Source organism: Megalopta genalis, chromosome 4 (genome assembly GCF_051020955.1).
Source record: "Megalopta genalis isolate 19385.01 chromosome 4, iyMegGena1_principal, whole genome shotgun sequence".
NCBI lineage: Eukaryota > Metazoa > Arthropoda > Insecta > Hymenoptera > Halictidae > Megalopta > Megalopta genalis.
In genome coordinates, this window is record NC_135016.1 from 17,473,852 (window position 1) to 17,501,792 (window position 27,941).

Consider the following 27,941-nt stretch of genomic DNA (forward strand, 5'->3'; position numbering starts at 1 on the left):
ATTATACGTATTTATTAATTATTTTATATATAACCATGACAACAAACTTGTCATCGCCCATTCTTTTGGTGGAAATTAATTCTTCGGTTCTAAACTTGTCGCAAAATATCTTCTTAGCGCGTTAAAAAAACATGTGAGCGTGTACCGCCGGTGCTACACATGGCACGGAACGCGTTAAGAAACATTTCATATTTTAATAAGATTTTTATGACGCGAATGTAACGAGGATTTTCTGGATTCGAAAGGGGAATCCTGCAATTGGTGAAATGCAAAAATTGTGACATTATAAAATAAGCGACGAAAGAAGGAATAGATCATCATTTCACTCACGTTTACAATTAGCTTGCTCGATTTTTATTTTAAACACCATTTCTCAAATTTTATTGCACACCTAAATAATTCCCTCGACGATCACATTTGCGATCGAATATATTCCAGATAAAACAGGAAGCGTCGAGCTATTTCGGTGCGTCGAATGTACGCAAAATCTCAGGCATCGACGACGGTGTATAGCAATCTATCCGCGACATTCTGCAGACCTAAGCGCGAGTGTACGCTGCAGCAGTTAGTCGCAACAGGCTGAGCCGCCTGTTCGGGCCTGGGGCCGAATTTTCCTCGGAATATCGACGGTAGCGAAACTCGCGGGCCGATAAATCTTCCACGGAAAGCCGATATTCGTTCTCGTAACAAGACGAACAATTACCGTGGATTTAAGAGGGCGGCGCGCGAGGAGGTCGAACGCGATGAATCTCTCTAGGATGCGCGAACGAGACGTTTGATTTATAGCGTCCGGGGCGATTTAATTCGCGGAGGGAGAGAGCGCGACGCGCGCGCGATCGAACGCGTCGTTTCCATCGGAAACGGCGAAATTCCGAACCGGTTCCTCCCGTCGATGATCGTAACGTTAATTTTTACGCGAACCGTCCTTTGCACGCTCGAGAGGGGACGCGCGTGCTCGCGAAAACGCCGAGAGAATCGGTCCCCGTTCCCGATCGCAGCCTCGCGAAAGGAAATAAAAGCGGCGAACAATGGCGTCGTAAAGCCCGGCCGTAACTCCGCGCCATCGGAGGACAATGAAATTTTAATTGTCGCATAAAAACAGCTTGATTTTTTAAGGGACGAGAAGAGCGAGGGAACGGGGAAAGTCGTTGAAACAATTAACGCCGCGTTGATATTCCGAGTCGCGGAGCGACCCGACTCCGACGAAACAAAGAGCTACCGAACGGGGACAACAGGGCCGTGGCGGCATGGACAGTTTTTTCGGCGTTTTGTGCGCCGCGACCGATAATCGGGTGTGACAAATGACGAAGAAAACGCTCGTGTTCCTGGTCGAGACCTTGGAGAGCTCGCGCACAGATTTCGTGCGATGCGACTGAACGAAGGTGTTTGGTCGCGATTCTTTATCGCTGTCGAAAGAAACAGCCGAAGCAATTTAACCAAGTTCTGCGTCGTTCGATTCTTCTGATAGAAGCACACGTAGGAGCACGCCTATTTAAACGGTAGTATAGTAATTTCTGTCGGAAATGTTCGGCAGTCAGAATCGAAATCGGCAGATCTGAGAATATTAAGTCGCGATTTTTCGGGCCTCGTGGCTCGTTTTTACAGAAACTCGAGGCAGTCGGCGAAAAAAGGCAGCGGTCAGCATGCCGGTGTACATTAATATGAATGTATAGTAATGCTAGAATAAAAATGTCGACTTAACTTTTTTTATTTCTAATTTTTTGCCACGATTCGAAGGAAATTCGGAGACCACGTGCCACGATTCGAAGGCAATTCAGAGGCCATAAGCTACGATTAGAAGGCAATTTAGAGGCCACATGACACGATTCGAAGGCAATTCGAAGGTCACGTGCCACGATTCGAAGGCAATTCGGAAGCAACATGCCACTATTTCAAGGCAATTCGGAGGCAATTCAGAGGCCACGTGATACGATTCAAAGGCAATTTGGAGGCCACATGACACGATTCAAAGGCAATTCGAAGGCCACGTGCCACGATTCGAAGGCAATTCGCAGGCCACGTGCCACGATTCGACCCTTGGCATCGACGTAGCAATAAATTACATAGGCGTAAGACTAGCGCAAAGAAATTCACAGGAACCTGAAATTCGGCATTTCCGAGAGAAACTACTGTACGTAGTCGGAATGGATGAACAGCGTGAATCTTTATGCAAATTTATCTATCAGAGGCTGCTTTAGACAGAACAGAACAATACGCAAACGTTTCGTCCAGCACAGACGAGTCCGTTAGCTCGATATAAAATAGAATTACAAATGCTAATTGCCATCGAGCAGACGCGACAACAAATAAATAATCAAAAAGGAAACGAAATCGTTAACAATTTCGATCGGCACAAGCGCGATTTGCAAATCAGAAAATATTAGTTTGCAACGGAAGTAATACAGATTTTCATTTTCCAAACAGCGGTGCAGGGTATTTAGCAATTAACGTTCGTCGAATTCGCGTTCTCAGTTATTATCAGCTTTAATGACGGCCATTCTATTTAACCATTCGCGTTATTGCTATCAGCTCGTACTCGTTCAATGCCTGCCGCGGAAGTTTATGATACGGGCAATATATCGCGGTGTGTGGTGTGCTCTCGCTCCTTGAACCGATAAAATATTTCCGAACGGCGTTCCGCGATATACATAATTCCGTAGGACCGCTCGACGGACAATGGCGGAGTAGATAACGGTGCTAAAGATGTCGGGAGAGGACGTCGTTCTAAAGAGGAAACACAATAAACATCGCCGAGATTCAATTACGAAATGAGCACGGACACGACGGGTTATTTTCGTGCTCTTTCCGTTTCGAGGTCGGCAGTTACGGTCGCGTTATCGCGCCATAAAGGTATATCAAATTGAAATTTCGCCCATTCCACGGCAGAGCTTCGCCGTGGATTATAGTCGTCGATCTGCGACTAAAACGTTCGGCGTAGACGCGTCCGTCGCATTACGAATTAACACCGCGGCACGTTCAATTTCCGATGCCGGTTAATTCCCTGGCGAACGCGTTCGAATCGTGACGCAAAGGGTGTCCTATAATATCAGAGGAAAAGAACGGGGTAGAGTAAAAAGAAATTATTGGACGTTGGAGTTCAACGATACGGACTTTGTGATTTAATATTTTCGATACGTTCGTACCATCGACGTAATTTTATATTTCGCCGTCCGAGCACCAGATCCGAGGTTGAATTTAAAAGCATATAAATTAAATATAAATGCATCGAATTAATATGAACTAAAATTATTATATTATGTTAAATAATTATTAAATAATTATTGTGTATTAAATAAAATATAATTGTATAAATTAAATTATTAATTCGATTATTAATTATATAAATAATTATTAAATGATTATTATGTATTAAATAAAATATAAGTATATAAATTAAATTATTAATTAAATTATTAATTATATAAATTAAATAAATATAATTAATATACAAGTTAAAAACATATCTCTGCTTGAATTATATTTAATAAAGCAGAGGACTTCTGTGCCAATAAAAAATACGATGCATTTTGTTGCATTTTTCTGATCTGCTGCAACGCGATATCTCAATTGATCTGAACTGTTCAAAGACACCTTGTACATTATCGAATTAAAGAAACGGTGTCTCAGAGCGGGAGGTCAACCGAGCTCTCCAATTCCATTTTCGACGTCCAGAAACCGAGTTAATCCACGGCGATCGATCACCGGATAAGACGAACTCCGGAATCGGCCATTACGCCCCGCGTTCGCTCTCTTTTTACGCGTTTCCCATTTAACGGGCCACCGCGATATGTATCGCGGGATAAAGGGAACTGAAAATCTTCTCTTAAAAGGGCGGTCATTCAATTGTTACTGTTCCGGGATCTATCGATCCTTCGCGATGATCGGTCTCCTTAAAAACTGTTATCGAAGTCTCGATCCGCAAACTTTAGTTGAATAGAGTAGAATCGAGTTCTAGATAAGAAATGGAAATTCTTTCCAGTCGTTTAGAATCGGACCGTCGATTTTATGCGTTCACGGCAGAAATGGGTTGGCGAAATACAGAACGAGGACATTAGAGGAACGTGAGAATTTAATATAATATAATATAATATAATATAATATAATATAATATAATATAATATAATATAATATAATATAATATAATATAATATGATATGATATGATATGATATGATATGATATGATATGATATGATATAATATAATATGATATAATATAATATAATATAATATAATATAATATAATATAATATAATATAATATAATATAATATAATATGATATGATATGATATGATATGATATGATATGATATGATATAATATGATATGATATAATATAATATAATATAATATAATATAATATAATATAATATAATATAATATAATATAATATAATATAATATAATATAATATAATATGATATGATATGATATGATATGATATGATATGATATGATATGATATGATATGATATGATATGATATGATATGATATGATATGATATGATATGATATGATATGATATGATATGATATGATATGATATGATATGATATGATATGATATGATATAATATAATATAATATAATATAATATAATATAATATAATATAATATAATATAATATAATATAATATAATATAATATAATATAATATAATATAATATAATATAATATAATATAATATAATATAATAATAATAATAATAATAATAATATAATATATAATAATAATATATAATATAATAATCTTTTCAGTATTTTCATCTTGTAAAATCAGTTTAGAGGAACAGGAATCCGCAGAGTCATAATTTTATGAAAAAATTGAAAGCGAAGACGAGCTATTTTTCCAAGCAAAATTTGCCACACCCGTTTAATTCTGTGTTAAGGAAATTCCAACTTCTGCTTTCGTCGTATTTATCCAGAAAAATAGTGCTTCGTATAAATAGAATAAAGTTAGAAATTAAATATGCGACACGATTTGCCCGAGCGCACGAAAGAAATTCCACATAGAGGGACTGGGCGCAGCCTCGTGAAAATCCAGGCGTATCGTGGTCTGGCCGCAGAATTTCTAATTAACGGCGGTTTCAGGAAGCATTATCGAACGTCAGTGGCGCGCTTTGACGCAAAACCTGCTCGGTGACACGGGTTGCTTCGACGTTGGAACAGCGTCGCGAGCTGGTCAAACAACGGCGAGAGACAAGTTGCGACAATTAGGCTGTGACCGAATACATACATACACGGGGCCGTCTTTCCGGCGTTTCGTAAGCCGCCGTCGATAATCGGCGTGTGACAAACGACGAGGAAATCGCGGCGTGTACGAAACGCCGTGTTTTGTACGCCGCGATCGCCAGTCTTATGCGACAAATGACGAAGAACAACGCGGCGTACGAAGCCGCGGGAACGTCGAATCGAACCTAATCGCGATATTTAATTCACTCTCGAAGGATTTAGAAGATCAGGGTTAGAAATAATTATACATAGGTTGTCATAGAACGCTGCAGTTTGAATATTATAGATAATGGAATTGTTGAAGATCGAACATATACTTTTCACCGTAGCTCGTTTACAGCATTTGGGAGATTGAACACGACCATTTATGATCACAGTAATATCTCCCGGAAATGCCAAATTTTGGGTTGCTGTGAATTTTCCCGTGTTTGTACCTACGCCTATGTAACTATGTGTGATGTAGCACGCGACGCGAATTTCCGTAAGACAAAACAAATGGTCTGTTTGTCTTCGAATCGTTTCACGTGCCCTGCGAATTGCCTTCGAATCGTGTCACGTGGTCTCCGAATCGCCTCCGAATCGTGGCTAAACGATTCGAAACAGAAGAATTAAGTCATCGTGGCGATTACCGCGTTCAGTTCCGAGCTCCGTGCCTTTTACGGAGAATTTACTGCGCGCGTTTAGTTGCAAGCACCGCTCTTTCGCAGCGAATGAAATTGCAGGTGCTGTCGCGCAAGATTAATACGCAGGAAACAAGAATCTATTTAGCCGAATAGAGAGCCGCGACGGTTAAAACAACAAACAAAAACAAAAAAAACAGCAGCAATTTTCTTGATGGTTACACGCGCGCGCGCGCGCGCGCCCGGCGGGATTAAGAATGTACATCCGAGAACAATTTTTCCCGAGCGCGCCGGGGATTACGCCGGAGACGAACGGTTAAAAATGAAGTCGCGAAATGCATTTATAATACGATTAACGGGGACAAACAACGGGGCGCGTCGCGACGAAATAAACATCCGCGGATCCGGCAGGATTTAAAACCGGCCATCGGTCGTAACTAAAAGCACCAGGATATCCCATTATCGAAACCCGAAAGCGCGTTTCGGAGCAAACAAAGAACAGAGGAGCCGGACACCGCAGCGCCGATTATCGGCCAGCGAAATGCGCGGATCCACGATATCGGATGACAAACTTTCGGCTTTGTCGGAGGGTTAGGCCGGGGTGAGGGCCTCGCGGGGGCTTCGGCGAACGGCCGACTCCCAGGAACAACAATTTTATTCCCATTAGCCGGGATAATGCCGCGTTCATTCGTACGCGTCCGAGCCTAATGCTTTCGGATGATTATGCCGCGATACCGATAACGCGATCAACGGCCCCAATCATCGAGACCCAAGCGTCTCCTAATTAATTATTAGTCGGTTGCCACCGCCACCGCCGCCCGCTGTTCACTCTGTTTTGCCAACTCGGGCCGCCGCGCGGCCGCGCGACGATCGTTATCGCGCGGAAGGATCGGGGTGCGCGATATTCGCGAATTATTTTCCCGACGACGGGCTAATATTCCGGAAATAATTTGTTTGCCGGTAAAACAGTTATACCACCGGCCGCGGTTTTTAATGCGTCCGGTTACTGGAAACATATTGGTCGACGTTTTACCGTCGACGCTCATCCCTCCGTGTGTTTGCGAATCCGATAATTAGACCGCGGATATTTGTGCGACAGAAAAATTGCTCGTGTCGATTCTTAGAGAAATGAAAATGCCTTTTCTCTTTTAATCATTTTAATGTGTTCTAGGTAATAGGACATAATTATATAATAATACATTACGTTCCACGTAATAATTTTAATAATATGTTCTACGTAATATTAAAATTATTCCCAAATTCTTCTCGTGCCTTTTTACTTTCGTTTTTGACGCGATCGTTTTTTGGTAAAAATGCATACAAATCAGGAGTTGACGATGATACTCCGAAGCGGAATTGTGAAGTTGTATTGCTACAGACGGTTCTCGAGATGAGCCTCGATCAGGATTAATATTAACACGTTATGGAGACCTAATTTCGCACAAAATATGCCACAGTAATTAACTTTATTTTAATTATAATAAATTCTCCCCAATTGGCCCTCAGCTTCGAAACGAAAATGGACGATTTGGGAAGAGGAGATACCATTATTCGAGCCTCGTAGCCAAATTGGCTATTTTTATTCACAAGCTGAAGCACAATTGCAGAGAATTTACTGTACCTAACTTGTTTTCGTCGACCAAGCAATGAATATTTATTTAACACCGCGATGATCGGACGCGATATTTAGCTCTCCGATACCGTAAAAAATGGACCATCGAAACGAACTTTTAAATCGCAGGAGAGAGAGTCGAAATTATAAAACGCGATTCGGCGACGTCGTTACCGAGCACCGCGTCCAGCAGATATCTCGGCGCGTGCGCGAGCTTTTCTTAATTAACTGTAGCTCCCGAGGAACGAGCACCGGCCCGAGTATTTTTCGCTCTAAGGCGCGCGGGCAACTTTATAAACAGAATTCTTGCGACGGCGCTTGACGGCGGCTGCTTGTTAAACGCTCGACGGAACACTCGTGAAAGGAGCACAATTGCTTCAAATTGCTATCCACTCGTTACCCGGAGCTTTTTTCGCCCGGCGCGCGCGCCCCTAGAGCCGCGGGAAAACGTTGTTCAATTTCTATTACGAACTCTTTTTCGAGGGGATATTCGGGTTCGATATAGTCGTCCACTATCGACTCGAAACTCGTTACTATGAAAAGCTTTTGTGGGAACACAGTTTTGGAGCGTCGCGGCTAGCATATTCGGACGGCTCTATGTTCGCGGAGAAGGTACGCGACGCTTTTGCGAAAAATATAGATCGAGCAGTCTTTTCCTGCGAGCTGTTTCGTTCTCGTGAAATCGGAGCTCGAAATTCTTCGAGTCGCCCACGCACAGGCTGTGCGTATACAGAGTGTCCCAAAACTGTCTCCAGAAATGGCGGGTTCCTCGGATCATTTGAAGCAACTTCTTCCTTTGCAAAAATGTTCTCCGAAACACCGTTAACGAGTTATCAACGAAAAACAGTGACCAATAAGAATCGAGTACGGCTGACGCGAGGCGGCCCAGCCAACCAGCGCGCGAAGCCCAGGTCCGCTCATTGGCTCGGTCGCCTCGCGCCAGCCTAGCTCGCCACTCATTGGTCACTGTTCTTCGTTAATAACTCGTTAACGGTGCCTCGGAGAACATTTTTGTGAAGGAAAAAGTTGCTTCAAATAACCTGAGGAACCCGTCACTTTCGGATTGCGAGACATTTTTGGGACACCCTGTATAATCATTTGATAGTATTTCGGTCTCGACCGATCGATCGTGCTTTTAGCTTCTGCAGCGTTTCTCCTCTCAAAGAGCTACATTTTTTTAGAAAAGTGAAACAAACTCTGTAGAAATCCTGCTTTCTGTAGAAATTCTCTTCGATTGACCGTCAGCTTAGAAACGGAAATGGACAATTTGGGAAGAGGTTTTATAGCTGTTGACAATCGGTACTAATTTTTCCTAATTGACGCTCGGCTTCGAAACAAAAATGGGAAATTTGTAAAGAGGAAGCACGATTGTGCACGAATGTGTGCACGCAAGATTCGTCTAATCGTATCTCCTCTTCCCAAATTGCCCATTTTTGTGTACAATCTGAGCGTTAATTAGCGAGAATTTGTGCAAGCTCTTACAAATGGTTCTGTGTTATGTGAACTGTTCTATTTTCATTCTTTTCGCATAACTTGACGTACCAGCAGCAGGAAGAAAGCAAAAAAATATAAGACGCGCACGTCGAATTTTTCATAAAATATACGATAACGACAGCATATTTTTAAGGGATATCTCCGATATCCCTTATAGCCCGACGCTACTCCGCTTTCCGTTAATTTATGGCAGGGTCAAGGGTCCGTGTAGCCTTTCAAGGCTGTAGTCTCGTCAACGGACGAACCGCAGACGATGTCTGGCAACTCGAAGTTGCGCAGGTTCTCGATGGGGCACATTCGTTGACATATGGTTGGAGAGTCGGGAATCTTTAAGTACGGCAGGCGACCCGATATATCGTACCGCTATCTGGAAGAGGGAAGATAATTTTCGTGAAGGATTTGGCCGCGCAGTGGGAAAGGCAAGGGAGTGCTTTCTGGTAAGAAGACTCGCTCTAGAACAGTCAATGAAGAAGTTTCATTTCTATCCACCCAAAATTTCTGACATAATTTTTCTTAATCTTTCATAATATTGTCAAATTTATAGTAGTTGCGATATATTTGATACGAACTAATTTGTTATTTATGCGACTTGGTATTTAACGGCGGCGGTGCATCCGTTTTTGTTTTACAAAACCGTGCTCTGTTTTGTTCATAAATTCACGTTGCAAGCGAATACATTAAATTACGATGCAGTTGTCCGTACAGTTTTACCGAAGCAAAATATGTAATAAATATAAATACAAATATACCATAAATATCATTATTTTCTTCCGGAAGAAAATATAAAACCGTCGCTGTCCACGTGGACAAATTGGGGCGCGTCTTTTTCCTCGTTAATTAAGATTTAGCAACAGAAAATTCAATCTTGTATTTTTGTAATAATCCGTGACAACGTTGTCCCAATTGCGAGCGTAGACTCTCCCTTTGTTTTTTAAAACCTTCGAACGCTACTTGCATCGTTCGTAGAATTCTTTTCACCGAACGCGACTCGACGAGGCGCTCTTCGGTGCTTTCCGCAGAATTTTCGTAAATGTTTCGATCGGATCGGAGTCCCGTCTCGCCCTCCCATATTGTCGGCGGACCCGAATAGTTAAGTTTGTGCCGGAGCAGTTCCGAACTAAGGATTTCTATCGGGAGAATCGGTCGAACTTCCTCGACGGAAAGGCGAAAGTTGCCGGGCGGGTCGCGGAACGATTTTGAAACGGGAGCGCGCGGAGAAAAGGAACTTGCGGACGTCGATGGGACCGACCAAGAGCCGCGGATCGAGGATTTTCAACGTGCGGCGCGAATTGGTCCCGGGGCCCGAAGTTTGCCGAACGATCGGCAGTGATGTCGATTAGCGTAATCTTCGGCGGCTGTGATTGTTCCAGCGCCTTCGACTGGACACTCGCGGCCTTGTATTTCTCGCCATAACAGGACTTTGGTCATTAATTAGCGTACTTCTGATCGGTGGGCGGGGATAAGGTAGAAGTATGTACCTATTACGGAACGCCTATACTGGACGCCGTATTACTGCTTGGTAGGTTTGGCGTTAATTTACGCGTACGTACCGCGAAATAAACGTCCGGAATCGTATCATCGATTCTCTCTCCGCGGATTCAACGGCACCCGACACGCTATCGATCCCCGGCCATGCGGCATTCGAGGCTCGATGGGTAAAAAAAAAAGAGAAGAAAAGTTTCGATTCGTCAGACGAGACTCTGTTGACACGGAAACTGCGAACTGTGTCAGGTAGATCGGAGTCGCGCGGAATTTCAACGACTTTCACCCTGCGCACCGGCGGCGCTCCAGAATTATTGGATTACCTACCTGCACGGGGGAAAAAAACTGGGAAATACTTTATTTCGACGCGCCCCGAACCGTCGCCGGACAGATGGAAACGTTATTTGCGCAGAGAGCGTTTAGGTACACCGTGTTACAGGTAACAACAGATTATTATTCCCCCCGCAGTGTGTTGCTCGTGCAACCAAACTAAATTTCACAAAGTGCAAACCGATTTGCATATTAATGCTACGCATATAATCCCAGATAAACCTTCTATGTCCACAACGGTCTACTTGCTTCTCTAGCCGTGTGAACTCCGAACTCCGGCGACCCGCGAAACGCCGCGGAAGAGAACGGCGGCGTGTTGTTTCATGCTTCCTCCGATTACATTTTTTATCATGTTCGCTTAGAAAAACCTTCGCGGTAGATCGTTCTGCATCGTTGCGCGTAGAAGTGGATCGCGGATTTGACGCATTCGTGGCAGAATTCAGTAGAATCGAGTGGGCGGACCTGAAAATTCTGCGAGAACTAAGAGAATCGAAGAGTCTCGATGCGTTGCTATTTTTAATCTATTGATTAAAAACAGCAATTTTTTGGTCACCCTGTATACAGTGGCCCACAAAAGTGTTCGTACACCTTTCAAAACGCGATAACTTTTTTAAAACTGGACTAAGTGACTTGAATTTTCTTTTAGTTGATAGAGGGATCATTTAGTTGATAGATTTAGTCATCGTCTGCTAGACTAAAATGCCTTTTTTTAAATTTCCCTATTACTTGGGACGACAAGAAAATATGCAAAACTCTCGTTTTTTAACTTTCCTATCTGTTTAGGCTGTAACAAAAATTTTAAATATGCCTTTGCATAAATCTCGGTAACTTATACGCGCGCTGAAAATTTGCTAGTCTTGACGACCACTGCAAGATTTGTTCTCCGTTTATAACAGAGGATTTCTTCGGATTTTCACCCATATATAAACATAAATAAAATCAAATAACTGTAGAGACCCGTAGGTAACCGACGCGTTCGCTAAAATTTTATTAAAACGCGCGCTCGAATTTCCCGAAGTTTTTGCAGCACCGGGGTCCAGATCCTCGTTGGCAAAACGATAGCCGGAAGCTTTGCACCTAATAAACAAAACAGCCGGACAACACTCGAGCAGCTGCGAGAGGGGGGAGGGGTGGTTTCAAGAATCCAATCGAACGGTCGATCAGCGTCGACGAGCGGCCGCTCCGACAGAAATGAAATACGATCGACTTCGCGCTCAAAATATCGGCCGTGTCCGGAATCGAGCGGGAACCAGCTCGAAAACAAATAATCCTCGGGACTCTCTCCGGGCGCGAGGGATGCAAGGGTGGATTTATCGAGCCACTTGACCAAAATCGAACCTCGTCGGGCTCGAGTTTATCGGCGTTAAAGCGGCGCTGTCTGGTCGTCCAGGTATGTACCCGCGAGATTTGCGATCACCTCGATCTCTCGAACGTTCCTCGAGAATGTTCGAGCCTCGGACACTGGCCAAACAGTCGAATGAAACTCTGAATTCTTAATCCGGCCTTATTGGACGGACTTTAATTCGCTCCTCGGCAAAGACATTCGAAGATTTAATTTCGCTCGGAGCTCGTTTGCGGTCCGCGCGACCATTTCATTGCGACGAAGCTCTACGACATTTTATCGTCGTTCTCGTTTCAGACAGAATTAAATAGATAGAATTAAATAAAGCTTTTCCATGGGAAAAAGAGAGATGCGTTTATGCGAGAATGAGAAATGCGAACAAATCTGCCTGCGAAATGATGGAATCGTTTCTGCGACGATTTAAAGAAATTGAAGTTACTTGAGAATTTGTTTCTTGTTTTACATTTTTTACGTTGCACTTATCAATCCTTTGCACTCGAGCGGCGACTCCGAGGCACCGCTAATATTTGTTATATCACTTTTTAGGGTAATTTTGATATTAACACTCTGCCGCGCGCGCGCGCGTCCGCAGATCTTAGATACGATTCTTTTGTTTGACGCCGGCATAATAGCTTGGAAATTTTAGATTTTAAAAAAAATTCGGAGATGGCGGTAATATAAATTCCTAAAATTAAGATAAGTCATCCAAGAATTTTCGTACTTAATTCTTAGTCAAATAAGCACAATGCTATAGTTAATTTGCTGCCTTTCAACACCTAAGAAATATAGCTCAAATGTTATTTCAGTTTTTTAAAATGCCACCAAAGTGGTACCACCGGCATGCAACAAGAATCATATCTAAGATCTGCGGACGACACAGTGTTAATATAAAAATTATCTTAGACCGTGATATAACAATTTTAGTGGTGCCTCAGAGTCTCCAATCGAGTGCAAAGGGTTAACAAGAATTTAACATACATCGTTTCAACGGTTTTAAAACGAAAATCGCGGAGTCGCTCGTTTCGATCGGCACGCGGTAGATTTAGCGCACGAACTTGTGAATCAACTGTGTTACAGAATATTCCAGAAAAATCGATAAAAAATACGGTATATCGCGGCCGCAGAAACATCGGATGGATGACACATCGGATCTCGAGGTGGGATAGGCCGAGGATAACAGGGCCCGTGGTGGTTGTTGCAAAGGAAACGTTTGATCTGTATGGATCGCGTGATTCCGCTCGATGGTTTAGCAACGATGGCACAGCAGCGGAGCGATATTTTGAAGATTCCCGGTATATAATACCGGCGCGTCGTCATTGTTCACCGCGTCTAGCCTGATCAACGCGATCCGAATAGCTCGGCTGGCAATCCGGTTGGAAAACGTGCCGCGACTTTCGATCCGATATTATCCGATTATAAGCCATCCCTGGGCGCGGTGTAGTGTATCATGCGACGGCGATCAGCTTCTATTAAAGTTATTCACGCTCGGCGAAGGCGGGGACGAAGGAAACCAGACCGAAGTAGTCTCCGTCGATCTGACCATAGCCGGCGCGATGCGAAGTAAAAACCTATCAGCTTTACTTACTAACAAAGGTAAATCCTGTTACCGCCTGCACGTCGAGGAAGCGCGCACCGAACGAATCTCCATTGCTGCGAATAGCCTTACCTGCAACAAACGAAATTAATGTTAATACGGACGCGAGAGTCGGAGACTCGATTAACAGGCGGAAAATATTTCCAGCGATTTTTCCACGAGAATTTTCTGCCTCGGTAGTCCGATACGATTTAGCCTTCGCGATTATGCTTAGTTAATTATATTATCGAGTTATTTGCATTATCGTATGAATTATTTTTAATTGCCTCCGTAAATGATCTTGGTCTAAGCTGAACGTGGTTATCTCGTTCTTCGACGCGACAGCGTCTACGCATGAAACTTCTTGCCTCGGTTTTCACGATCACGATGCTTCACCAGGTCTCATGACTATCATGATTCGTATAGGGTGTCCCAAAAATGTCTCGTAATCCGGAGACGACGGGTTCCTCGGATCATTTGAAGCAACTTCTTCCTTTGCAAAAATGTTCTCCGAGGCACCGTTAACGAGTTATCAACGAAAAACAGTGACCAATAAGAATCGAGTACGGCTGACGCGAGGCGGCCCAGCCAACCAGCGTGCGAAGCCCAGTTCCACTCATTGGCTCGGTCGCCTCGCGCCAGCCGAGCTCGCCTCTCATTGGTCACTGTTTTTCGTTAATAACACGTCAACGGTGCCTCGGAGAACATTTTTGTAAAGGAAAAAGTTGCTACAAATGACCCGAGGAACCCGCTACTTTCGGATTACGAGACATTTTTGGGACCCCCTGTATATCCGATAATAAATCAACGAGTCGAGCAAAGCGCAGCGCCGCGATAAAAACCTTCTACATCCGACAGGCGAGAGCGTCCAAGGTTAACAAAGGGAACGCATCGCCGAGATACAGATCGTCGGAAGAGATCGAACATCGGCCGCGTCGATTGCAGGTCTCATCATGTATGAATTCAGGGATCCGGCGTGGCATTGTCGAAGAAGGAGTCGGCAGAAGTATCGAATGGGCACGGGGCTCCGGTAAACTACGGCTCCGGCTCGTTTCTCCCGTTTTGCCGCGTGAACGCGTGAGAAAAGTCCACAATATTCACCGAACTCGCGGTGATTTATGTATCATCTGCGGATGATAGCGTCGCGCCGCGCCGCGCCGCGAAAAGTTATTCGTTTCGATGGGTACATTCATGGCCGCGGCTAAAAGCTTTGCATATCCCGCCTCCTTTTTCTACGCTCGGTTTAGCGAGCCTCGTCCTACGCGTTCCGATCGACTTTTTCTCGATCGAGGACAAAAAAAGAATCGCTCGCCAGCGTGTTAATATCGTCGGCCATTAAGGCGGTGTTACAACGCGTCGAAGTCATTTCTCGCGGTCCATTTCACGTGCCCTGCGAATTGCCTTCAAATAATAGAACGTGGCCTCCGAATTGCCTTTGAATCGTGTCCTGTGGCCTCCGGATTGCCTTCAAATCGTGTCATGTGGCCCCTAAATTGCCTCCGAATCGTATCATTTGGCCTCAGAATTGTCTTCGAATTGTGTCAAGTAGTCTACGAATTGTCTTCAAATCGTATCAAGTGGCCTCTGAATTGTCTCCGAATTGCCTTTAAATCGTATCATGTGTCCTCCGAATTGCCTTCGAATCCTGTCATGTGGTCTCCGAATTTCCCTCGAATCGTGATATGATTCCTCTAAATTGCCTTCGAATCGTCTCATGTGGCCTCTAAATTGCCTTCGAATCGTGTCATGTGGCCTCCGAATTGCCCTCGAATCGTGTCACGTAGCCTGCGAATTGTCCTCGAATCGTGGCAAAAAATTAGAAATAAAAACGTTGCGTCACCGACATGCCGGCAGCAACATTTTCTCCGGCACTAGCGGAAAGCTATTTTTATGGCTGGCACATAGATGTATAATTGTTGCGACAGGCGCTTAGTTTCTCCGGCGAGATGCTTTTAAGGGCAGCACGAGCTCGCCGGGCTGTTCCGGCCGCAAGGAAGTTTTCTCTCGGGCACTTTTCAACTAAACGGATTATGAAAGGCCATCGACGAGACTCGGCCGTCGTCGATTCGCCGAAGTTCGGCGGAGTCCCGGCTCCGCAGCCCGGAATCTCGTTTAACAAACTGGGGGCCCGTTCGCAGCCGGCCGACAAACGGCGGGATTTATCGCGTATCACGAAGTTAGTTTACATGCGCCCGGCCAAGGAAGAAACTTGTACGTGTCGCGCGGCGCAGGGGTGTGTGACACGTGCGTTGAATTAGAGTTCCACGTGTCCGGGCCGTTTCATATGCGAGCCGCGAGCCCGCGCTCCTTTCGTCTGTATACGTGTTAGCAGCTTTCGGGAGGATCGAGTAAACGGAAAACGTGTCCGGCTCGGGAGACTCGCGAGAAGAAAGCCCGCGGACCGAATAAAACCGCGCGCGCGTAAAAAGAAGCCGCCTCGAGACTCGAACTCCGCTCGCTCGTAAACACGAGGAACATCTCTAATTTTACGGGAATGTCGTTCCGGGATCGAAGACGCGACAGAAATCTTAGATCGATGGCGCATAAATTGCACTGGAATTTTTGTGCTTTTGCATTCTAAACGGTTAGCCGTTTTCGACGGGCATACTCGTCGCAAAGAAATGACGATATCTTTGCTATGGCGTGTATAATCGTCGTGCGTAAATTTGCTGTTTAAATCGCAATTTTTGTGAAAACTGAAATATATTCGTGAATTTTATGATATTACGAATATTTCGGGGTCGAGACGAAATAAAACGAACGAAATATAAGCTATAATTAAGCTAATAAGCTAATATAAGAATACGAAAATATATATAATAATCCAAATCGATTGCAAGGCACAGTAATTAAGTAAAAACGAATTACTTCTTTCAATAATTTCGTTAAATTTAAAATAGCGTGACAATGTCATTAAATTCGTCTTATGTCTTCACAATTTTACGTCTCAGCTAGCCCCTTTTTGCCATAACTGCATAAAATCCGCGCTCCGTTATTACTTTGTCCAGCATAGTTACTTTGGAGCTCCTTATTCTCCAAAGGCCGATGAAAATGTCCGCGCGGCCAAGAATTGATAGGTTCGTTAATGTTTCGCAAAAAAAAAGAGAAAGAAAATCCTCGAGGATCGTATATACGAAGGCCTCTTAATTCCGATTATTTGCCATTAATCGCGGCGACGCGAGGAAAGTATGCGAACGAACGACGTTCGGGGCCCGGTTTATCCGTTCGAGCGTTTCAACGACGATCCTTCTGCCGACGCGCGGGTTCATCGCGCACTTAAATTTTACGTTTAATTACATCCCTCGGAACTTCCATCGTGCCTCCCGTCCTCGTCCCGCTCTCCCTCGTTCCCGACCGATGGGACAGTTAATTAAAAATAATAATTACAGGGGAAGATATATTTATTGTGCTCCTTAGAGCCGGTTTTACAACTAGAAAAGTTTACACACAAACTCCGGTTTATAGCTAATTTCCCGGGCCACCGTACTTCAAAGTGGAAGTTAACTGCCGCGAACCCGTGGTAAATTACACGCCGGACATTAAGTGCCGAAGAACGTTTGCCACAGTTTTATCGCCGTTCTATATTTCCCGGCCGCTTATCTCGCTGGTTATTAATTTTTCCAGCGCGCGATCGAACGTCTGGGCGAGCGCGCGGCAGTGGGTGTGCAAACAATTCGGCGTCGCCGAAGGAAACCCGATTCGCGGGGCGCCGCCGATTCGACGTGCCGACCGGCGAACGAATCGATGGAAGCACGGCGAGCCGACGCGTAAATTATCCCGCGAATTGTCTATTAACTCCGCGATAACCGGATTTACGGGAAACCCGCCGAAATCGCGCGGCGGTTCGAGCCGAGCCGAGCGGAGCCGAGCCGCGCCGCGATACCCGCGACGAAACGGCGAAACGACGATATGTAAATGACACCGCGGAAATATTATTATGATCTTTTCCCGTTATTTTTCAGTTTTATATTCCGGCAGAAACCGGCCGGCCGTTACGCGCGCCGTTCGTAATTCGTTTCGTCGGATGGATCCTGTGCGTTGCGAACGGTGCTCGCAGCCTCATGGAAGCTGACGTGCATTGATTAAACCGGAACCGTGCACGCGCATTCCACGAAATCATAATGGAACATCTCTGTATTATTATTACATTTATGCGTTACGAACGAAATTAATTCGGTTTACGTCTCGGCGGAACGCTCTGTAGACCGATTCTATGCATTCACGGGCGCATAAATTCGCCATTAATACGCCGGGAATTGTAACGGATCTGTTCGGCGAACTTCGGACGCGTCGAAGTGCCGCGTCCCTTGAAATCTGAATCGACATCAATTATTTGACCCGCTCGCTTTTTAACCGCGAAAGAATCGAAATCGAAATCTCTCGAAGGTCCGCGGCGTATTTAAAACAGTAGAGTAATGCCTCCCTAACTGACGCTCAGATTGCGTAGCTCGTTTTTTTATAGTTGTCGACAATTCGTAGTTATAAGGGTAATTCGGAGGCCACATGAGATGATTCGAAGGCAATTCGGAAGCCGAATGATACGATTCCAAGGCAATTCGGAGGCCATATGAGACGATTCAAAGGCAATTCAGAGGCTACATGAGACGATTCGAAGGCAATTCGGAGGGCACATGCCACGATTCGAAGGCAATTCGTAGGCCACGTGACACGATTCAAAGACAATTCAGAGGCCACATGAGACCATTCAAAGGCAATTCAGAGGCCACATAAGACGATTCGAAGACAACTCGGAAGCCAAATAATACGATTCCGAGGCAATTTGGAGGCCACGTGACATGATTAGTATAATAGTAGCAGTAGCTATAAGAATGAACCACGAGGATCGAATAATCGTACCTTCTCTTCCGAAATTGTCCATTCTTCTGGACAATCTGAGCGTCAATTAGAGAGACAATACCGTAGATCGTTGCTCGACGATTCCATTCGATGACTAGAGCCACGAATTTCGAGCAAAGAATTTAGGGCAAAGGGTGTTGTCGCAAGAAACGTTCGGCCCGTCGCAAGTCGCGCTCGAAACTTTCGCGAGGCCAGCTTGCGAACAGCAACAGTTGGATGCGAATAAAAGAGAAGTTTGCATGAATAGAAGCCGCGGAGGTACGGGGTTTGTTCGAAGCAAAAATGTAAAAAAAGGAAAAAAAAGAAAACAAAGAAACGAACCGCGTTTGTGACAAATAAAACGGAGCCCGAAATACGATTTCATGGAAATTTCAGGAAGTGCCTAACTAGACCGCGGCGCGTGCTTATGCATATTCATGTCGTCGACGTAAAAACAAAAAACAGAAAAAAACCAATAAAACAAAAGCCTCGCGGATTTTATTAAAATTTCTTGCGAACGTATGGCGATCCACGTGCAGCCCGGTAAACCAGAAATTGCCCGCGATACGAGACCCGTATCGAAATGAAACTTGATGAATTGAAACTTGAATTCGAAAAATTCGAGAAATTCGTTTCGCATCAAACGAAAGAACTACACGGAGAAGTCCCATAGGCGTGGAAACATCGAGAACTGGTAGCAGATCGAGGCGGTTCGACTTGTCGCGATTCCGATCGTTCCCGGATAAAAGGCAAGTTCGGCCGGGGGCGATAACGCGATGATGCATGGCGGAGGCGAACCTACGACGCGCCCAACACCTAAAATATGGCGTAGGTAAGGCGCGAGTCCGGTCCAACCCACATCCGCGCGGCGGGCTTGCGGAAGTCGGTGCTTCCAACTGCAACCGGCGCAGGAAAGAAGAAGCCTAGACACGCTGCTCGGAACAGATGGAGTCGAGGAACAGGAGGGAAGGGGTCTCGAGGAGGGAGAAAGACGAAGGAAACAAGAAGGAGAAAGACGGAGGAATAGGGAGGAGGAAGGGTTAGGGAGGCGCGCGCTCGAGCTCGAGCTCGCGCGAAGAAGAGGAAGAAGAAGAGGAAGGCGGAGATGGAGTCGTGTGGGTACCCGGATCCGATGGCGCATGCGGTTCGTGGAACCGATCGAGAACCGGTTTTAGGACGTGTTTCGCGCCGTATATGCAGTCCGGGGATCGTCGATAATGGACGGAAGAGCTGTCCGGGCGACGGTGCCTCTCGTCTCTTTTTTTCCAGGGACGCGTAGCGACTCGTAATAATCCGCAGACGCGGCGAGAATTCGATCCCCCGTGAGCTTCGACTCCCTGTCTCGTCCTGTGTTCCTCTTCTCGACTGTCCTGTCCTGTCCCGTCGAGAGTCCTCTTCCGCCGAAGGTGACTCATCTCCTCTGCCCGCGGACCCATTTCGCGTCTAGCTCTCCTCGCGTAGGATCCTTAGGCCGTGTACACACACGCATTGTTAGGACGCGGTCTGCGTGTGGCACGTGTGCGGAAAATCCGAGAATCCGGGGAATCGAAGGAAACGGTCGAAAGTTGACGTCACGTGTGGACAAATGGGCAAATGGGCAATTCGAAATGGTTGATACAGCGTGGAAATACGCGCCTCGTCAAGAGAACCGGTCGGCGAAGACGGAAAAATCTTGCACCGAAGTTGATAACTAAGCAATGTTCCAGTCAAATCGCATAATTTCTATTAATAAGAATAATTTTAATTTGTTATTGTAATCTAAGACTGTACTGTGTGTGTATAGGTATTGAATGACCAAAATGCGCCTGACGCCGCCTTAACGGTTATATAAATAAACCGCAAGGCTCGAATAATCGTATCTCCTCTTCCCAAATTGTCAATTTTTCCGCGTCAATTAGAGAGACATTACTGTATATACGCACAGTATCGTATGGCCCAAAGGTGTAGGATCTATGGAACGCAACTAACGCACCGTTGTCTCGGCACGCGTCTTCTGCTTGGCTCGAACGTTGAGCCAAGTTCAACGCTCCTTTCCCATCTGCTTTCGTTTATCGACGGGAAACACTCCGAGAGAGCAGATTGTTTGGAGTCCCGGCCACTTCGTCGACGGATACACGGCGATCTTAATGGGACGCCTGTGTCCGTCGTGGCTTGTTACCAGCGATTCCGCTTTAAGATCTTCCAAGGGGTGTGAACTGTTTTGATTTGTTTCTACACAACCGATCGGCTGTGGACCCGGTTTACACGTATGACCACCGAAGTAGCTGCGAGAACATTCTCTTCCGATGCATGTATGTATGTATGTATTCGCTTGTCCGGGGGATGGAGAAGTGCCGCGGATGGACGAGTAAGACGATTCGGTTTTGACGGTAACCAGGCGACCGAGTTCTTTGCTTACGATTTCTTCGGTACCGAAGGAAGTTCCTCGCCCATACTTTCTCGGCCAGTGTGGTAGGTCTGTGTTCCTTAACCCCTTGGCATACAATGACGCTTTGGAGTCGTCGTTCGTTTCAGGTGTCACTGCAGACTTCGACGAGTCTAACTCTCGTCAAGAGCTGTTTTCGGCGGACGTCGTGCAGCATACATTTTTCTCCCAAAAATGTCTTTTTCCTTAGCGAAAATGTGAATCGCGGCTTCTTTGCAATTCTTCGTCGAATTTGTGTTTCCATTGTTAGGAGTTTCGGCTGAGATTTTACTTGTATAAATTAGAGACCATAATAAGTATCTGAGAATTTGTCTAGATTCTCGTGAAACTCGGAACAGCAAGAAAGCCAGATGGAAAATGAAAAATCCCTTCTGCAGACCACGATACTAAAAAATCCATGCTACTTAATCTTTGGAGAGTCGATATTGTCCTATCAGGATGTTGATATTTTTAATATACACACAGCTCTGCAAGAATTATAAAGTCTCGAGATTGTAATAGATAGCCACCATAGTAATCGAGTCAAACGTCCAATCAGTATGTCAACAATTGCAGCAAATTCTCTCCAATTTTGCTTCAGCAAAAATTAGCAATTCCAGCAAATTCTCTCCAATTTTCCTTCAGCAAAAATGAACAATTTTAAATGAACAAAACGCACCTCGTTTTCATGAAGACCATTTTTGTTTACAAGCTGAAGGAAAATTAGGAAAAATTTACTATACCGCGATGCTACTGAAAAAGAGCAGGTCCATATTTTCGTTTGAACAAGCATGTCCATATAACAGTAATCAAAGGACTCGTTTATTACAAAAAAATAGTACGAAAAAATGGAACACCTCCGCAAGTCCGTTAAGTATTAATTGCAGCGCCACCAAGAGAGAGAGAGAGAGAGAGAATCCGGTGATCTGCTTCCCGATGGATCATTACCGCGGCCGGAATGCCGCGAGTTTCTGTAGCCGAGATGTTCCGCGGAGTTCCGAGCGATTATCTCATTTACAGAGAACAACTAATAGATAGAAAAACATTTAGCTGGAAGAAGTCCTAAGACCCGATATCTCGCAGCGTCGCGGCGAATCTGGGCCACCGGGCGGCGGGGAAGAAGAAGGTACGTATTCATCTAGCGGAGACCCATTTCTCGAAGGTATAATACTTACCACAACATTAGCTCCGGCTATAAATTAATTCGTACACGCTCTATCCTCGGGTTTTATAAATTTCCCAGGGAATTCCGCGAGGCGGCGGCGGCGGCGGCGCGGCGCCGGGACAATGAAGGATTATAATTTTCTGGAGGCCCGCTCCTGGGATCGCTCGAAACATTTATTATCGGCGTCCCGGCGTCCGCGGAGAACGTAATTACGACGGCTTTTCCCGAACGAACCGCGGAAGAAACTGTATTTTGATACCGGCGACACCGAGCGTGCGCGTGCGCGCGAGCGCACCGTTCGTTCATTTAGCACGGTTTTCCGCAGCGCGAATGAAAATATTTTTTCGGCGAACGTCGCGGCCGGCGCCACCCCCCCTCCCACCCCGCGATTCCAAAAATGCGGTTCGTTTGTTCGTCGCGCGTACGTACGGGTCGACGCTGAAATATTATGAAAACAGAAAAACGTTTACGGAATGCCGACGACGCACGGTGGCCAGCAAACCCGTTCCTCGTTCCCGAAATTATTTCACCGCTATTCGAAGGGTGAGATCGTGATATAGCAGGTTATTGAATTAGTCTCGGCACCGGCTATAATATTATAAAGACAGAGAAATGATTTCAGTTATCTGGAACAGAAGTTTCTGAAATATTGTACATTGAAATGTGTAGAAAATTCTTCGTGTCGCGGTCAAAGTTTTCGTAATTAAAAGACGGGCGTCTGTGCTTTCGCAAAAAACGAGTACTATGACCGACGCTTCCAAAGGTTTCTCTGAAATCCTTCTCAAAGTTTAAATTGTTTAAATATATATTCCTATATATATGTAAGGTGTCCCAAAATTATGGTATTTGCGGGAACTGAGAGATTCATGAGGTCATTTGAAGCAACTTTTTCCTTAGCGAAAATGCGATCCGCGGCTTCGTTTACGAGTTATTCACGAAAAACAGTGACCAATGAGAGCCAATGAGCGGAACTAGGCTTCGCGCGCTCGTTGGTTGCGCCGCCTCGCGCTAGCCGAGCTCGCGTCTCATTGGTCAGTGTTTTTCGTTGATAACTCGTGAACGAAGCCTCGGAGAACATTTTCGCAAAGGAAAAAGTTGCTTCGAATGATCTCAGGAACCCCACATTTCCCGGAAATACCATAATTTTAGGATACTCTGTATATATATATATATATATATATATACTCGTAAAACAGCACGCACTGACAGATTTTCATTTTAATAACAATTCAAATACATTTCAATTTTAATAACTATTTATATATATATATATAAAATATTAATAAAAATATTATATAATAATATATAATAATATTATATTATATAATATATAATAATATATATAATAATATTATATAAAATATTAAAATTGAAATGTATTTGAATTGTTATTAAAATGAAAATCTGTCAGTGCGTGCTGTTTTACGAGTTCTTAGGATAGAAGGTTTCATCGGAATTTCCGACTATATCCAATAATTATCTAAAATGACTTAAATATATTGAATTTTGATTCTTCGAAGATTCATCGAATACATGTATACAAATGCTTTCCATCACGTAGTACCACAAAAATTTAATCTTGTACACGATAAACGGATTTGCAGCCCACTACTGTGCGCCGCGCGGCGCCGCGGCAGAAGAGGAATATTTTGTAAATTTCCGCGAGTCGCCGGATTCTATCGGTTTTTCGTAGCGATCGGTGTTTCCAATTCCACGAGCCTTCGACTTCAGGGCTGGTTCCCGCCGCGAGACCCCAGCGCGACGATAAAACCTGATTACGGCAGTTACGTCGTACGCAACCGGGGGAGGGACAACAATGCAGCGGAGCCACTTCGAGCCCGGAAAACTTTCGTTGGCCGGGCGCTTCTTTTCGAATGCACCTTAAAAAGCACGAAAACCGCTCTACGCGCGGTTTATTTCGGGCGCGACCGTCTCCTTGGCTCCGCATCGGGACGGTAAACTTTGCTTTAACTGTCGTCGTTCCGCGCTTTTATGCTCCGCCGCTTCGCATTAGCCCGCGCGCGCGCGAGCGCGAGCCCGAATTTTTTCGCGACCGGTCGATTTATACGACGCGCGCCGGGTTATAGGGTTCGAACGGCGAAAAAAGCCTCCGCTCCGCCGATAGCGGAAGCGTTAAAGGATATTTTGCTCGACGTCGGATCGACCGGGGGTCGTTAACCGACGAGTGCCACGCGGATCTTGCGCGAAATCTCGGCGAGAAACGCGCGCGGCCCTCCCTCGGACTTTATTTTCCCGGAACAAAGAGAAGGAAAAATAACGAAAGTTTCTTGCACTTGTTCGCGACTAACGAGAAACGATTTGATTATTTACGCATAAATCGTTCACCGTTGTACGCATCAGCTCCGTCGGAATACGATTTTATTCGTTGTTCGACGACGAATAAACGACGAATAAACGCGACACCTAACTTGCGCCGATCTCCGGACCGCGTAGGAAGACCAATTACAGAGAAAACGGTCGATGACAGAGATCCGTTTCCGCTCGATCATAAAACGCCTATAAATCTGTTCAGCGCATTCGCTTCGTTAAATCTGTATAGCATGTGCGTCGTAATTAAACTGCAGCGTCTATGCGTTTACGACGCGAACGATCAAAAAGGACGGAACGATAAACGCGTTAATTCGTTCATTCTTCTTCCGCCTTATTTAATGCATCTGCTCCAGTTTAGAACGAACCGCTTCTGTACGCGACAGCGGACATCGCCGCGCACTACAGCAATGTCTCCCTAATTCGCGCTCTGATTGCGCACAAAAATAGACAATTTGGGAGAAGGAGATACGATTGTTCGAGCCTTGCGGTTCGTTTTTATGGCTTCGAATTGTCAAAACGAGCTGCAAGCTCGAATAATCGTGTCTCCTCTTCCCAAATTGTCCATTTTTGTGCACAATCTGAGCGTCAGTTAGGGAGACAATTAGAGAGACATCATTCTGCGTACGGTAATTTCTCCCTAATTCGCGCTCAGATTGCGCACAAAAGTGGACAATTTGAGGAGAGGAGATACGATTATTCGAGAGCCTTGCAGCTCGTTTTTATAGCTATAATATATAGCATTTTCATAGCTACCGATTGTCAACGACTATAAAAACGAACCGTGAGGCTCGAATAATCGTATCTCCTCTTCCCAAATTGTCCATTTTTGTGCACGATCTGAGCGTCAGTTAAGTATTGTATGTACCTTCGTAGGCGTTTCTCGAGTATCAGAAATAAATATAAATTGTTAATAAAAGTCAGAGCCACGGGGTGCGGTCGTGATATTCGGAAAATTCCGCGACGCGGTGGACGCGCTGCGGAAAATTGATTTCCGCGGGCAAGACGCGAAATTCATACGGAACAAATTTCCGACATAAATTCTCGGGCGGAAGTCTGCGTCGAAGCGCGAGCATCGAGCCGAGCGATTTTTCAACGCGACAGAATGTTGTTTAATTTACTCCCGCGTTCCGGTGCAGGAATATGGAAAGAAATGGCGCCGAAGTGGCCGGGAAAAGCCGCGAGCTGACCGATCCGCGTCGAAACACCGTCTCGCCCGAGCCGAGCGAAACTAATGTCCGCGATAAAACCGGGCGCCGAGTGGCGCACGCTTCCGACTCGCTCGGCTTCAAAAAATACGTGATGCACGCCGACCATCCGCCATCCGGCCGCTGATGGATAGCATGCCGCAGCTCTCCGTGCTCGCGCTTATATTCTCCCGAGAAACTTCGGCGTTCCTTCGGCAAGAGCTGCCTTCCAGTTTCTAGGACGCTCTCGGCTGCGAAAACGCCGCGAACCGACGACGAACGGGCCAATCGTCGTTGCGCAATTTCTACTTACGGATCAATCGTATAATCGGGATTTCGATTGTTCCGATAACAGCGTTTTCGAGACACTGTAGATACTGCTTTTATCGAATCGCAGCGAACTGTTTTTTGGTCTCGAAATTGATACAATGGGTTTTTCATTGTTGTTTTAATTTTAGTTTTTTAGATGGTATTTGGTGTACTTATCATAATTCTCCTTGCTTCCTTGCATCGTCTTTCTTTCTCTCGGAATCGCTTTTATCTTAGATATTCTTCCCTCGATTCATCCAGTATTATCTTTAGAGTTTTCCAATGTCTTCTTTTGCGTCCATCTATTGCCATATATATATAGCAATTTTTAACGGCGCCTCAGACTCGCCATTATATATATATATATAATAGCTAATTATATTGTATTATATACAAAAATTGCTATATCTATAATTTATTAAATATATATAACTCATTATCTTTAATAAATTTGTTTATATTGAAAGAATTGTTGAAAGTGTAGTTATTGTACGAGCGAGTAAACTGACTTTCATATGCAAACAGTACAAAAATAATACAACATTGGAAGAAATATCTTAGCCTTGAAGTTAAAACAGCTTCGAGTCTAAAGGGTTAACATCCAGAAGGGGGTGATTCCTGAGGTCGTTTGAAGCAACTTCTTCCTTAGCAAAATTGCGATCCGCGGCTTCGTTTACGAGTTATTAGCGAAAGACAGTGACCAATGAGAGGCGAGATCGACTGGCGCGAGGCGGAGCCGAGACGGCCGAGCCAACTAGCGGTCGTAGCCCAGTTGCGGTGATTGGCTGCCTAGCGCTAGGCAAGCTTGCCTCTCATTGGTCAGCGTTTTTCGTTAATAACTCGTAAACAAAGCCTCGCAGAACATTTTCGCTAAGGACAAAGTTGCTTCAAATGACCTCAGGAATCACGCTTTTCCGACTGTTAACATAATTACCATATGTTTTATAAAAACGTTGTATTCAAACAAACTATGAAGAGAATCAAACATACACTGTATAATTACAATAACTTACACACTTTTCAAAAAGATCGCAACATATAACTGCTTAACGCAAAACCCACCAGCAGGTCGAAATGGCCGATTACATTTTTTTCTTGTTTCAAAATTGCTGACATTATAAAGATATATCTCTCACAGAAAATGATCGAACAAATTTCTCAATTCGATCATACATTGTAATGAAAATAGCGCTCTCGCTATAATACGTATAAATCTATCAGCTTCATACTTCGTCATTCAGAGTTCCGAAGAAAACGTCAGTTTGCTCGCTATACCGTCCCGACCCGTGTGTCACCGAAGACATAATCGAGTTCCGCATGCATGGAAAAGTGAAGCTGCTCAAAGGAGTTCTAGAGCCTCGGAGGATCACAAATCGTCGAAGTTAGAAGTCCCGCGGAGACCGTCGCAACCTCAAGACATTGGAAACCGCCGAATCCTCGAGAGTTTCGAAGGCTCTAAACATCTTTGGACCTCTGCAACATGTAGGGTCCTCGGATTCTCTTAGATTCCGCTGGATATTTCGGAACTCTAGGGAATATTAAATGCCTCAAACATTCCGGAAGCTTGCAAAGTACCAAATACCTCGGACACCTGAAAGTTTCGGACGTTCCCGAGACCGATGTGCAAATTTTCGCTGGCGCTGCTTTAATTGACGTCCTCTCGCTCGGGTGGTTGGTATTGAATATCCCGGTTCGACAACGTGGTATTTACAATAACAATAATAATAACCATAATACCCGAACGAAGAAAGCGTACGCGTCCAGCCGCGCATACGCCGGGACACGCAGAATGCGATAATCCCGAGATGTTGCGCTGTAATGCAACTTGCTTTTCAAACGGCCGAATCGACGATATTTTTGCACGACCCGTTCCGAAACGAGGACCGCCGGAATGCAGCCTAAGTAAAAAGAATGAATCGTAATAACGGTGAAAAGTCGTTCTCGCAGTAAGTAAATGAAATGTAAGGAGCAGTAAAAAAAAGGAGCGTTCGACGACATTAATTTCGCGACGACTTAAAGACGAATTTAAAGGAC

At 44.8% G+C, this 27,941-nt stretch overlaps 1 protein-coding gene across 9 annotated transcripts in view; it reads right to left on the reverse strand.

Annotated features, from left to right (window-relative positions):
- kug (FAT atypical cadherin kugelei) overlaps positions 1 to 27,941 on the reverse strand; it is an 811,192-nt gene that overhangs the window by 459,094 nt on the left and 324,157 nt on the right. The gene's annotated exons all lie outside the window — the stretch shown is intronic.